The following is a 12,193-nucleotide window of genomic DNA, read 5'->3' on the forward strand; positions in this document are numbered from 1 at the left end:
AGGATTTTTTACCAATTGGGCAGATGGTACTTTCTGCACTGAACATTTTTCTCAACTATCAGATTGTGTTGTGATTTTTTTTTCTTGTATTGTGGTGCTACCAGTGGAATTTTCGACACTTTAATTCCCCCAGTTATGGTCTTAGTGTTCTTTTAATATTCTTTTAATATCAAACCTTTGCTTTCAAAATAACAGAGGTATTCAAAGGCAAAGTTGAAAAAAGAATAAGAATAGATATCATCAGTTACATCATTTCTCTGTGCTGATTGTTAAGTTATAATAATGATAATAATTTGTATTTATATTTTTGTTACCATTTCAGGGTTGATATTGAAACTGCTCTTGTAATGGCACAGTTAGAATGTGGAATAAATCACCGTTTGATCTCTGATGCGAGAAGGTTGCTTCCTTTATAAGTCAAGTTGCTAAGGCTTTAGCTGAAGCTCCATACAAGTTAGTAAATTACTTTTTTGTCGCTGTTAGTTTTATTTTTATTTTTAGTTTTGCATGAAATAACTGAGTGTTTTATCACATTATTTTCCCTTTGCTGTTCTTTCTTTCCTTTAAACATTGTGCAATGCCGTCTAATTGCTTTAAATACATTACAGTCCATTAGTACTTGAAACATTGCTTTACTGTATCCTATATATTTAAATGCTTTGAGTGACAATGAACACCCTAAAGTTCACCAGGATTTATTTACACTTGTCCAATTTCTTGACCTTGATGCTATTTTGGGATCTCATTTAAGAACAAGTTCTTCAAGCAAATTCTGACTTTAACAAGGAGACTCAGTGGTCTAGTGAAAAGTACAGTAAATCTTAAGAAAATTTGAATCATGGGAAAGTTTTATGATAGGTTCTCATATGGTAAGGTATAATTTTAATGCAAAACAGTATTTTTGGAAGATATTTTCCTAGTGAAGTTTTATATTAATAATTAATAATATAGAGGTAATGTTAGATATACATTAAAAAAACTTAAATTGAAAGCTCAAGTCCCCCTACTGAGGAACCCAGTTACAATACTTACTATTAATTTCTGTGCTTCTTGTTCTCTCACACTTTTTGGGAAAGAGGGAGTATGATATCTTAATGTTCGTAGTTAGATGAGATAAATGAAGATGGTAAAGTATAGTATTTGGATTTCTGCTACTTATTTTTGTTTTATACCAGATATTACTTAACTTATTAGAGTATTTTTGTATTAAAATTTTTTGACTAGTACTTATATTCACAAAGCATAAACCATCCTGTTGTAAACATTTGGACTGCAGACGTACGATTAAAAACTGAATACTATAACCAAAAATGTAATGCATATATGAGGAATACATGCTTTATTGTTACACACCATCCTAGTGTTAAAGTAAACAAATACGTGTAGTAGAACCTGAACTAGGTAGGATAGCATAGGCCATGAAACTTCTTATCATATCCCAGGCTATGAACTTGCGCTGTTATATTCACCAATATGAGGTGCGTATTTGAAGGACTAAAATTGTTTTATTCTTCAGTTTTATTGATTTATAGACTAATTGGTGCATGGACTATAGGGTAGTCTAAGTAAATTGAAAGGTTATGGTAAGGTTTAGGGGTAGCCTGGCATAGGCCTAAGCATAGTACAGGAAGCCCCCAGTTAACGGCAGGCGTTCCATTCCTGGGGGCCCGACACTAAGCGAAATTTGCCTCTAACCGAAATTCAAAAGTCTACAGGCGTCACAGTCCCCCTTATGGTGCCTTAGCCTTATTGACTATGCCATTTTAAGCATTTTTATAGGGGCTTCAACTATTCGTGGGTTCTACTATTTGGGAGGGTTCTGGTACGCATCCCCCGCAAATACAGGAGGACTACTGTACATGCTATCAGCTCTTTTATGTTCTCTTTAGATAAGGGCTTGTATAGAGGGCAGTGGTGCTTCTCTTAAAAGACTGCCCATTGTTTGTGAATTGGCCCATTTACCAATGGTTTTTCTGCTTTCAAAGGAAGTTTTGGAAGCATTGTGCTCTGAAGATTATGGCAGAGGCCTTCTTGGACTCTTCCTTCATGAGCTATGCTTGCTTTTTTCAGTCAAGACATAAATTTCTTTGGATTAGATTTCCATGACTAAAATAGCTACTTTTTGAACCAAGCGCATATTGTTAGAAAGTTCAAGACTTTGTCTGATGTTTTGATTCCCGTTGCATTTTCACATGCTGCAGGCTCATCTTCTGAGAAGTCCATTTCTTTAGGGGATTGCCAAGCTACTCATCTGGAAGGGATTTTTATTTAGACTCGGCTGCCTCCCCCTTGGTCTCTGGCTTCATTCTTTTGACTAGTCTTCCAGGTTTTTCTCTACCTTTCTCCCTCTTAAATCCTTACGCCTTCATAGGATATCTTGAGAGCTGCAGATTAATCTTTTGTAAAATATTTGAAAAAGAGCATGTTTCAGTATTCCAGATTCAGTTCATGGCCATCTTTGGTTCACCTGTTGATGAGTTGACTGCAGCCCTTCATTTTCAGCATAACCTTCAGCATTGCCTACTCTACCAACTAACTGTCTCTTGTAATGATTACTTTTATCATCGCTGACTACCATAGACCCTGTGACACTGACTAAGGTCTTATTACCCCTGCTGACTGTGACCTTGACTACACTTGTGGGTTCAACTGTAGCCTTTGCCAGTAGTCGTGCCTGTAGTTTTTATTCCAGTCCTTTATATCTGCTTTTTGTGGTCTACCTTGGAGATGGAGTTATGTTCACTAACTAGAGTAGGCTCTTGGTGGTGCTTATAGTCTCTGTTAGCCAATACCTCACTCTGTGTAGATGTGACTAACAACTACAGTCACATCCTTTGATCTCTTGGACACATTTTCTGTCTTTCATAATTACTGTACTTCCTGTAAGTTGGCAAGGGGATGATGAAGAAGAGTGATGCATCATCTAAAAACCTCTCCAGTCTTCTTGCCTCTGCCAACCCTTGTGCTCTCTGGACTTCCTGTCCCCTTGGACCCAGACTTGTTCCTGGAAGACTTGGTCTACAAGTTGAGGGAGAAGCTTACCACCATCACTGCCAAGGACACTTTAATTTTGGTACTTTGTCCACATCGCCAACTCTCTCTAAGATCCTATTAACCTCAATCTTACCGTGTCAGTATCAGAGTTCCTGCACTTTGAAGCATCAGCATTCCTTTTCTAGCTACTGAGGTTGCCCATAATATCCTCACCATAGTTGAGCTGCCTTCCAGCCACTAAATCCTAAGTTGTCCTTTCATTCCTGTGGTTCTGAACACTTCTACCGAAAATCTCCAGGCAGAACGTTATGGTATGAAATTCTGCTGTCTACACTGATCATCTTGCATGTATGGGCCAGTCCTCAAAGGTTTTGGATTTTTCCATTTCTGAACTGACTTTTCACCTTTGAGTACTAGACTCTTAACCAGAGAAAAGTAGTCTAGTTTAGGAGGTACCTCCAAATGGGAAAAATAAGACGTTGAAAGAGCATTGCCAGATATGGATTTCTATAGGCATCTGTTTCTCATCCTGAGGGCTCCAGGAGTCTGAAGACTGATAATAGACTTCAACCATCTTAACATCCATCTTTGTCTTACTCTCTTCCATACGTAGATCATGGAGTCAGAAGATTGGTGCAGAGGGGAGACTCTTGTCTCTGGACCTTGAGCACTGCATATTTAAACTTATGACTTCATTTTTCCATGGTGGTGACAGGTGTTTCACTTTGAGCCCTTTACTTTAGTCATTTACTAAATGAGAGGGTGTCATATCATCTGGATCTCTTGACTTTAACACTATCTGGATGACTTGGTTAGTTTTTGGCTTCTTCATAGGAGAAGTTGGAGGGCATCTGGACATCTTTTTAGTACTATCTGTGTCCTTATGATATGGGTCAACTTCCATGCAATGTTTTGGCTCCAACCAGACAGACCATGGAGTTCTGGAGAGGGTAGGCTTCTATCTTGTAGCCTTCCATTTGCAATCCTGTTTCTGATCTTCATCCTTTCTCCTATATTGTGATTCAGGCTGTATATGATGAGTTGATAATGAGCAAATGATATTGTTGCAAAGTAAAATCATGTTTTTCTATGAAACCCATTAATCCTAGCACATAGTACCTTCCTCCTCTCCCCACACTGAATGAGGCCTTGCAAGATAATAGAATTTGCAATAGGGTTTTAGTCTTTTAAGATTTAACAGGATGATGCATCTGGAGAACCATTATTTTATGGAATAAGGCTATTTGTTATTTATTGGTTGTATGAACAATTTGCTTTGCAAAAAAAAAAACAATTTTTTTTATATTAGTAATGCTGTTACTATTTTAGGCGAGAAAAAGAAGATGCCACCTTTCTTGGTTTGCTGAAGGAAGCAGCATAAACACCGTTAAAGTGGATAAGGCAGGTGTTGGATTGTTAAAGCTCTGGCGACAACAGCTGCAGCAGTCCATCAATGTAGGCAATGAGGTTGCACAGGCAATTGTGAGGGAATATCCATCACCTCAAGCTCTGGTTCAAGTAAGATTCTTCTAGTCATGCATGCATAAGTTTATCATGGTGCTGATACATAATATATATTATTTTTGCATATGCATGTGCGTGTGTGATGTATGCTTGTGTGCGCGTGTATGTGCCTGCAGATTGCTTTGTTTACTACCATAATTGTCATTCTGTCAACAATAAGAAAATTCAGACCTTAACATGTGAACTGAGACACTTCAATTATTATTTTGCCTACTTTTCCTTCATCAAGTGAACTCTATACTTGTTATTTGAATATAAAAGCAATTTTCTGCTTGAAATTTTACTGAAAAATCTATTACTTCTCCCTTAAGGTATTTTCAATAACATTTCCAGTATTTTTCTTTTATCTTGAACTGTTACTGACTTTAATACCATCTTTTTTAACTTAGTGTTTCATGTAAGCTTCTTGCCAGTAATAATCTGTTAATACCACTTATTTTGGAATAAAGTCGGCCCCTGGTATTCGTGGGGATGTAAACCCCCCCCCCCCCCCCCCCCCCTCATAATCCCATGAATAGCTAAAATCCGTGATACTTGAAAACCTGTCTAAAAACACTTAGAACTGCCTATTTAATTGTTAAAAAGAGAAGAAAAACTATAAATGTCATACCTGAGTATTTTAAGTTTTATTACAAAAGTGCATTTAATCATGGAAAAGGTATGAAAATACAGTGATTAGCAAATGTTTGTTTCAGTGAGAATTACCACGAATAGGCAAATTTTCCACAAATAATGTGTATATGTGTTCCATAGAGAAATCCGCAATAAGCTAGTCTGGAAGTTGACAGACTGCAAAAAGCGGGGTGACCATAGTATACTGCAAACAGATTTAGTATTAATTTCATCTTGAGTTATATTTTTTATGTTAATTGATGAATGTAATGTCTTTGTGAATTTATTTGATGAGTATTTTTTTTATTAATTTATTTTCAGTTATTTTTCCCTATTCCATGCTTTAGTTTGTTACTGTAGTTTTGAGTACGTATACATACTATGCTGTACTAGTCATACTTTTGAATCATTCATATCATTCTAAAACTAAGGAAATGTTTGCATGAAGGATGGTTTTTAATATTTCATGAGTTTAGGTCTAAGCTCATGGAAAGCTACATTAATTGAAATTTTGAAATTTATCTGATTTTGAATGTTCTTTCTATTATACTGTATCAGTCCCAGGAAAGAACAGAGTGCATTTAAACTGGAGGTTAACAGTGTTTTAAGTTTTCGGGAAAATTATTGTTATCTTTCAGTCACAGAGAATCGACACTTGAGTCTTCAAAAAGCCCACAAATATTAAGATAGCTTTAAAAGAGACTACACTGACATATATATCACAAGACTTGTCCTGTAAGGATTTGTTAGGATTGTTTCTTGGAGTTGAAAGGAAATGGAAAACTTTCAAGGTAAATATTTAAGTTTGACAACAGCTGAGTAGAAAGAGACGAAGGTGAACTGAATAAAAGCAAAGGGCAAAAAGGAATGGATTTGGGGTTGAATGAGTGCTACTAAGGACTTTTAGTAGTATCTGTAGTGTACCATGTAAGTCCTACTGTGAGCAGTAACTCTCATCTATTATTGTTGAGCCAACCAGATAAACCTGATAAAAAAAAAACAATACAACCAGAAAAGTGGTAAGACTATGGATGAGGGATTCTACTAAAATGTGAAAGTTGAAGGGGAACAAGATTCCTTGGGAACATTCTATGAAAAATATTGAAGTTGGTGCAAAGTAAGAATAGATCATGCCACATATTTGTGCATCTTCAGAGGGTAAAATGTGCAAAGGAAGAGATTACCAGAAAGATTTGAGCTACTGACGTTACTATTCCATTCTGTAGGAATTAAGAGGGATGAGAACAGCAGGTGCACCAGCAGAATATGAGATAAAGTTGGTGTTCATCAAGATTCAGCCCTGAGTACTTTGTGGTTTATCCTTGTTATAGAGGAAGCTGCAGTTAATGCAGAAAGGAGGACCCTTGGGAGCTAATAAATGCAAATGACCTAGTGTTAATAGAAATTTGAGGTAGTGGTTGATGACTTCTTGAAATGGAGAGAAGTGCAAATTGTAAGCAAAACAAAGGTTATAATCCTTGATTGACTCAATTCATGATTCTCATGTATTGTGACTTTAGTGGTGACAGGAAAGAAAGCAAAGTCTTAGTTCAATCAGGGAAGTGTTCATGTGGATGCAGAAAGGTCTAGTTGTGTTTTTATTTAATGTAACAGAACATGTCACAAGAGAGACGAGGATTGCAAAAACTGTATACGTACATGAAGTTTTGGATACCTAAACTGTATAATTAAACGCAAAGGCTAATTAATTTTTTGGATTTTTGGACCTACCTTAATGTATAAGAAAAGCAAATGGCGTAATAGTGCTAGTAAATATTGTTGTGGTGGAAGGGTAGGTCTTGGGAAATGTGAAACTTTTGTATGTAGTTGGGTATTGAAAAGACAGAAAAAAAGTAGCAACAGCTTGGATGAAGTGGAAAGAGGTGGATTGATTACTTATAAATAGCAGTATCCCATAAGTAGACTGAGCAGAAACTTAATATGTATGTCCATAAGGCTTGTAAGATTTTATACATCAGAGACAAAGGTACTGACAAAGAAAACAGTGATTTATTAAAGGGTATGACTGCAGAGTGCAAACTTATGATCAGATTGCTGCAGGAATGTATTACAAATAAAGTTGAAAGAAAAGTAGTGTCCACCAGCTGGACAATAGACTGTGATCTCAAAAGTTGATGTGGTTAGGATATTTGATGAGAAAAGATAATGAACATTTAGTTATGATAGTAGTAGATAGGTAAGAAACAGGACGATGACCATGGAAATGGTGGAAAAAGGACAGTGTTGGACATTAAACCAGGTAAGAATTTAAGTGGAAAGTCCACAAAACAGGGCATAGTGGAGAAAAAAAATATTCTATAAAAGAGACAAATTGATGTAAAGTTCACATGTAAGAAAATAGGTTTTTCCCAATTGGATTTAAAGTCAGTCTGTGTATTGTTTGTATATTACATTATGATTAAGGAATGAACAACTATCATTTATTTTTCAGGCTTACAGGCATTCTACTTCAGAAAAAGAAGCATCCCACTTGCTTGCTGATATTCCTGTGAGACGAGGCATAGGGCCACTTGAATCTACTCGACGTATAGGACCAGAGCTGTCAAAGAAGATACATTTATTTTTTACTTGTACAGATCCCAGTGTGAACTTAGGACAGAAAACATGATTTATGTAAGAAGCAATTAGTGTGATTATCACTTCTTAATACTTAATTTCTGTAGTATGTTGTTTCCTTTGGTTAGGTTTCCAAATGTTTTTATACTAGGTTAAACTGACAGTATGATTTCATGTACAGATATATGTTTTTCATTTTTAATTAGGGAATAATAATATTTTATATCCGTTCATATCATATATTTACCCTTAGATGAAAAGAACCCTACCTGTATGCGCTGGTTAATAATATTGTTAAATTTTGAGTATGGATGTTCAGAAGTACAGTTGGATACGTAAGCTAACTGACATTTACTAGTATGGTGAGATGTCCACTTTTACGCACTACACTTTGTTGCTGATTTTTTTTATATTGGGATGTCTTGAAATGATAGTCTGAGGTATATTTTTGTTTGAATTGTCACGTTGGGCAATGAACTGTTAAAATAGGCGTTATAAGCATTTTAGGGTGTAGGCAGTCCCTGGTTAACTGCTGGGAATCCATCCCCAGCCGAGCACCGATAACCCAAAATTGCCAATACGTAATTAGGGTAAGCTGTAAATATATATATATATATATATATATATATATATATATATATATATATATATATTTTATATATATATATATATATATATATATACAGGCAGTTCCGGGTTATGACGGTGTCGGCTTATGACGTTATTTCCAGGGTTACGACGCATGTTCCAGGGTTACGACACCTACAACACTCATCTGGAGATGAAATATGACACCAAAAATGCAACTAATCAATATTTGAAGGTTTTTTTGATGAAAAATGCCATAAGAATGCAGTTTATATAGTTTTCAATGCACCCAAAGCATTAAAGTAAGGTTTTCTTAGGATTTTTGACGATGTTCCGGCTTACGACGATTTTTGGCTTACGACGCATCCCAAGAACGGAACCCCCGTCGTAACTCGGGACCGCCTGTATATATATATATATATATATATATATATATATATATATATAGTATATATATATATATATATATATATATATATATATATATATATATATATATATCTATATATATATATATATATATATATATATCTATATATATATATATATATCATATATATATATATATATACTATCTCTATATATATATATATATATATATATATATATATATATATATATATATATATATATATATATATATATATATATATATATATATATATATATATATATATATATATATATATATCATATATATATATATATATATATATATATATATATATATATATATCTATATATATATATATATATATATATATTATCTCCCGCTGTCCACTTAGTATAATGGTGTGAGACAGCGGCAGTTTGTATGTCTTCTCTTTAGACTGTTGTTCGTAAGCATTGTGGTTCTACTTCCCTTCTCGTCTGCGTGATATCTAGTAGAGTTGGTTCTTCTTTAGAATAAGGGAGATGACTCAAACGGAGGAAGTATAACTTATAACAACTTTATTTCTTAGCTCCATCACTGAGTAGAGAGATGGTTTGGCCGGATGACCGCGTCCGTTGAGTAACTAGAAGAGAACTCCCATTACAGGAGCATCGCGTCGATAGCGGAACACTAGCTATCTCAGCGATTGATTATAATTAGAACAAAATGAATACGTAGCCCGCCGGCTCGGAAGTCATGAGTTTCCGCTGCGGGTTAACAGGTCAACCGCTTCCCATGGAAGGTGTTGTGATCAGTTGACAAGATACATAAATGATGATATGTCCAAATGCAAACCAGGCTACTGCAAGCATTGCATAGCATGGTCTAGTTTCACATCTTGTTGTCTTGTTTTATGGTTACGTAGGGCGCTCCTAATTCGCCAATGACCCCTTAGGTCGTGGGTTTATTTACAGATATGGAATTTATATGTGTATTATAATGTAACTATTACATTAGGCTCAGGTCAGCTACCATTCAAGCATTGAACAACAAAAAATTACGTTAAACATGGTTTCTTAGGAGTGTGCCCGTAATATATATTCAGTCATAACCATAAACAAGTGATTAAGTGCATAAAAGTATATGTAAAAAAAAAAATACATACCTAATGGACATATTCATAAACAAAGAAAATTCATGGAAAATACAGATCCATGTTTGATTAATATATGTATAATTGTAAATAAATTGATTATTATGGTACCAAAAAATTTTTAATGGTTAACATGTATACATGAAGATTATAGTAATAGGTAAACCCGATTAAGAATAGTTGTTACCCTGTGGAGATACATAATTTATACATGATCATGGATAACTGTTCAAGAATATTTGTTACTCTTTGTAAAGATATAAAGATAACATATGACTGTGCACAAGATATAGATTCCTGGTACGTACACGCACCAATATTTTAATATATAGGGCTTCAATATTTATTAGGTGCACGAAGATACTTTTAACTGTTCATATATTTAAAAAATAAATGCAAAGGCTTGGGAGTCTCTTGTACTACATATTGCCAGCGTATAGACTGCTTTTCACACATAACACAATTCCAGACAATGTTCCTCTGAGTCAGGTGAAATGGCCAGTTTCAGATGGCTCTGAACGTAAAAGCTTTTAACGCAATAGGAGTGTTGTCTGGACGTGGCAGAACATTCCTCTGAAGATCCGTCTGTGTTCGCCTCCACCTACGCCAAGCAAAGATGTTAACGGCGATAATAATCATCACCGTAACGCAAAACAAAAACCCGGCTAACAGCACGTAGAAACAAAGATTTTCTCCTCCTGCATAAGTCGGTGACGTGTGGTCCATCTCAGCTAGTTGCGTCAAACGATGAGCCACCTTCGTGTTGTATGGGAGAGGTAGTGATGGGATAACTGTAGTCGCCCTCGTGAAGTAGGCAAAATAGGCCCTTTCACGGATAATAGTGTTAACCCCTCGGACCGTGTGTAGTTCGTAGATGTCCCGGTACAAACCGTCCGTCTGCAACAAATAAGACCTGGGAGTGGGGCTGTGGTCCCGTCCGGGACATGCCACTTCAAAGCCTTCCTTGTCGTATCGGATCCATGAGCCGTTGTTCAGTCTGTAATTGAACTTATTATTGTCAAAAGGATAAAGTTTTTTCAGACAACCTTCGTGTGTATGGGAGAGAGAACCGTTTAGCACTATGCCTAACTCACATGAATCCATTGATATAGGATGGAATTCAAAAGAGTCAGCTGTACAAACTTTATTATTCATGGCTTCCGAACAGTGAGTGAATTTATCTAAGTCTTTTAGACTGTATATGATTCCCTATCAGGGGAAATTAATACGTGTCCCGTCAAATTAGATATTTCAGTGGTCCCCCCGTATTTGCGCGGGGATGCGTACCAGACCCCCCCGCGAATAGTTTAGAATTCCGCGCGAATGTTTTAGAACCCCTACCCCTAAAAATGAAAAACGCTAAAAAACAGCCTATTTTGTTAGTTAAAAACTTAAGAAAAACCACTAAAATGTTCATACTGGTTTTTTTAATAGTGATCACAAAAAGTGCATTTTATGATGGTGAAAATTTATAACAAAAACCAGGAATTTTGTGGATATTTCTCATAGAAAAATACCGCGAATGCGCAAATTTTCCGCGAATAATGCAGGGAAACGTTCCCGAGAGAAATCCGCGAATCCGGAGAACGCGAATACGGGGGGTCCACTGTACTGGACTTGAGTTATCGTCATGAAAGTTGGAAACGGTGTGATTTTGTATGCTTGCCAGGCATCAGAAGAATCAAAGGGATCGTGATCATGATCCTGTAATTTTCAACGCTTACTGATATTAAACTATAATAAAACTCTATCTTATGGGCGTCTAATAAAGGAACATAACCTAGTTTCTCTATGTCCGTTCTCTAAGGTTAAAGTCAGATCTTTAATAGGCATAAGATGTGGGGATAAAACACCCTTTTGTTGTTAGCGTAATAGCTTCTACATAGTCCTTTGATTCTCAATAAAATGTGATATTTGGTACGGATATGATCTATTTTCGAACTATAGTAAGCTAATGTAGCCAGCAAGTGTTGCACTTCCATAATCCTGATCGATATTACTAGAATGTTCGTTCACCAAACTCATTATTTGATTGATTTGAGGATAACTGGCTACGCAGTTCGGACAAAGCTAATTCGTTTTCATGTTGCAAAAACTCAATTCTCTTATTCTGATCCATTTATTTTAAGGCGATTTGAAATTCCTAAGCCTAAACTTGCAACAGATCCAAAGATGTTAAGATAAACGGGTTGCCGCACAGTCCACGTCAGCAGATCTCGAGCCAGAGCTTCTGCCTCGGCGGTTTTGCAAGTCATATGATAACATTTCTGCGACGCTTATTGTTTGTGCTAGCGAACCCTCTGGGTTAGCAGGAAAATGACGTTGGTGCATTTCATTCAACGAAACAGCAAACCTCAACAGGTCACTCTTAG

At 35.9% G+C, this 12,193-nt stretch overlaps 1 long non-coding RNA gene across 1 annotated transcript; it reads left to right on the plus strand.

Annotated features, from left to right (window-relative positions):
• The first annotated feature begins 324 nt into the window (after positions 1 to 324).
• On the plus strand, positions 325 to 7,985 carry LOC135217148 (uncharacterized). Its single transcript, XR_010315062.1, has 3 exons — positions 325 to 453; positions 4,324 to 4,512; positions 7,583 to 7,985. It is a non-coding gene; the product is annotated as an uncharacterized LOC135217148 (long non-coding RNA).
• The last annotated feature ends 4,208 nt before the right edge of the window (positions 7,986 to 12,193 follow it).

Source organism: Macrobrachium nipponense, chromosome 7 (genome assembly GCF_015104395.2).
Source record: "Macrobrachium nipponense isolate FS-2020 chromosome 7, ASM1510439v2, whole genome shotgun sequence".
Classification (NCBI taxonomy): Eukaryota; Metazoa; Arthropoda; class Malacostraca; order Decapoda; family Palaemonidae; genus Macrobrachium; species Macrobrachium nipponense.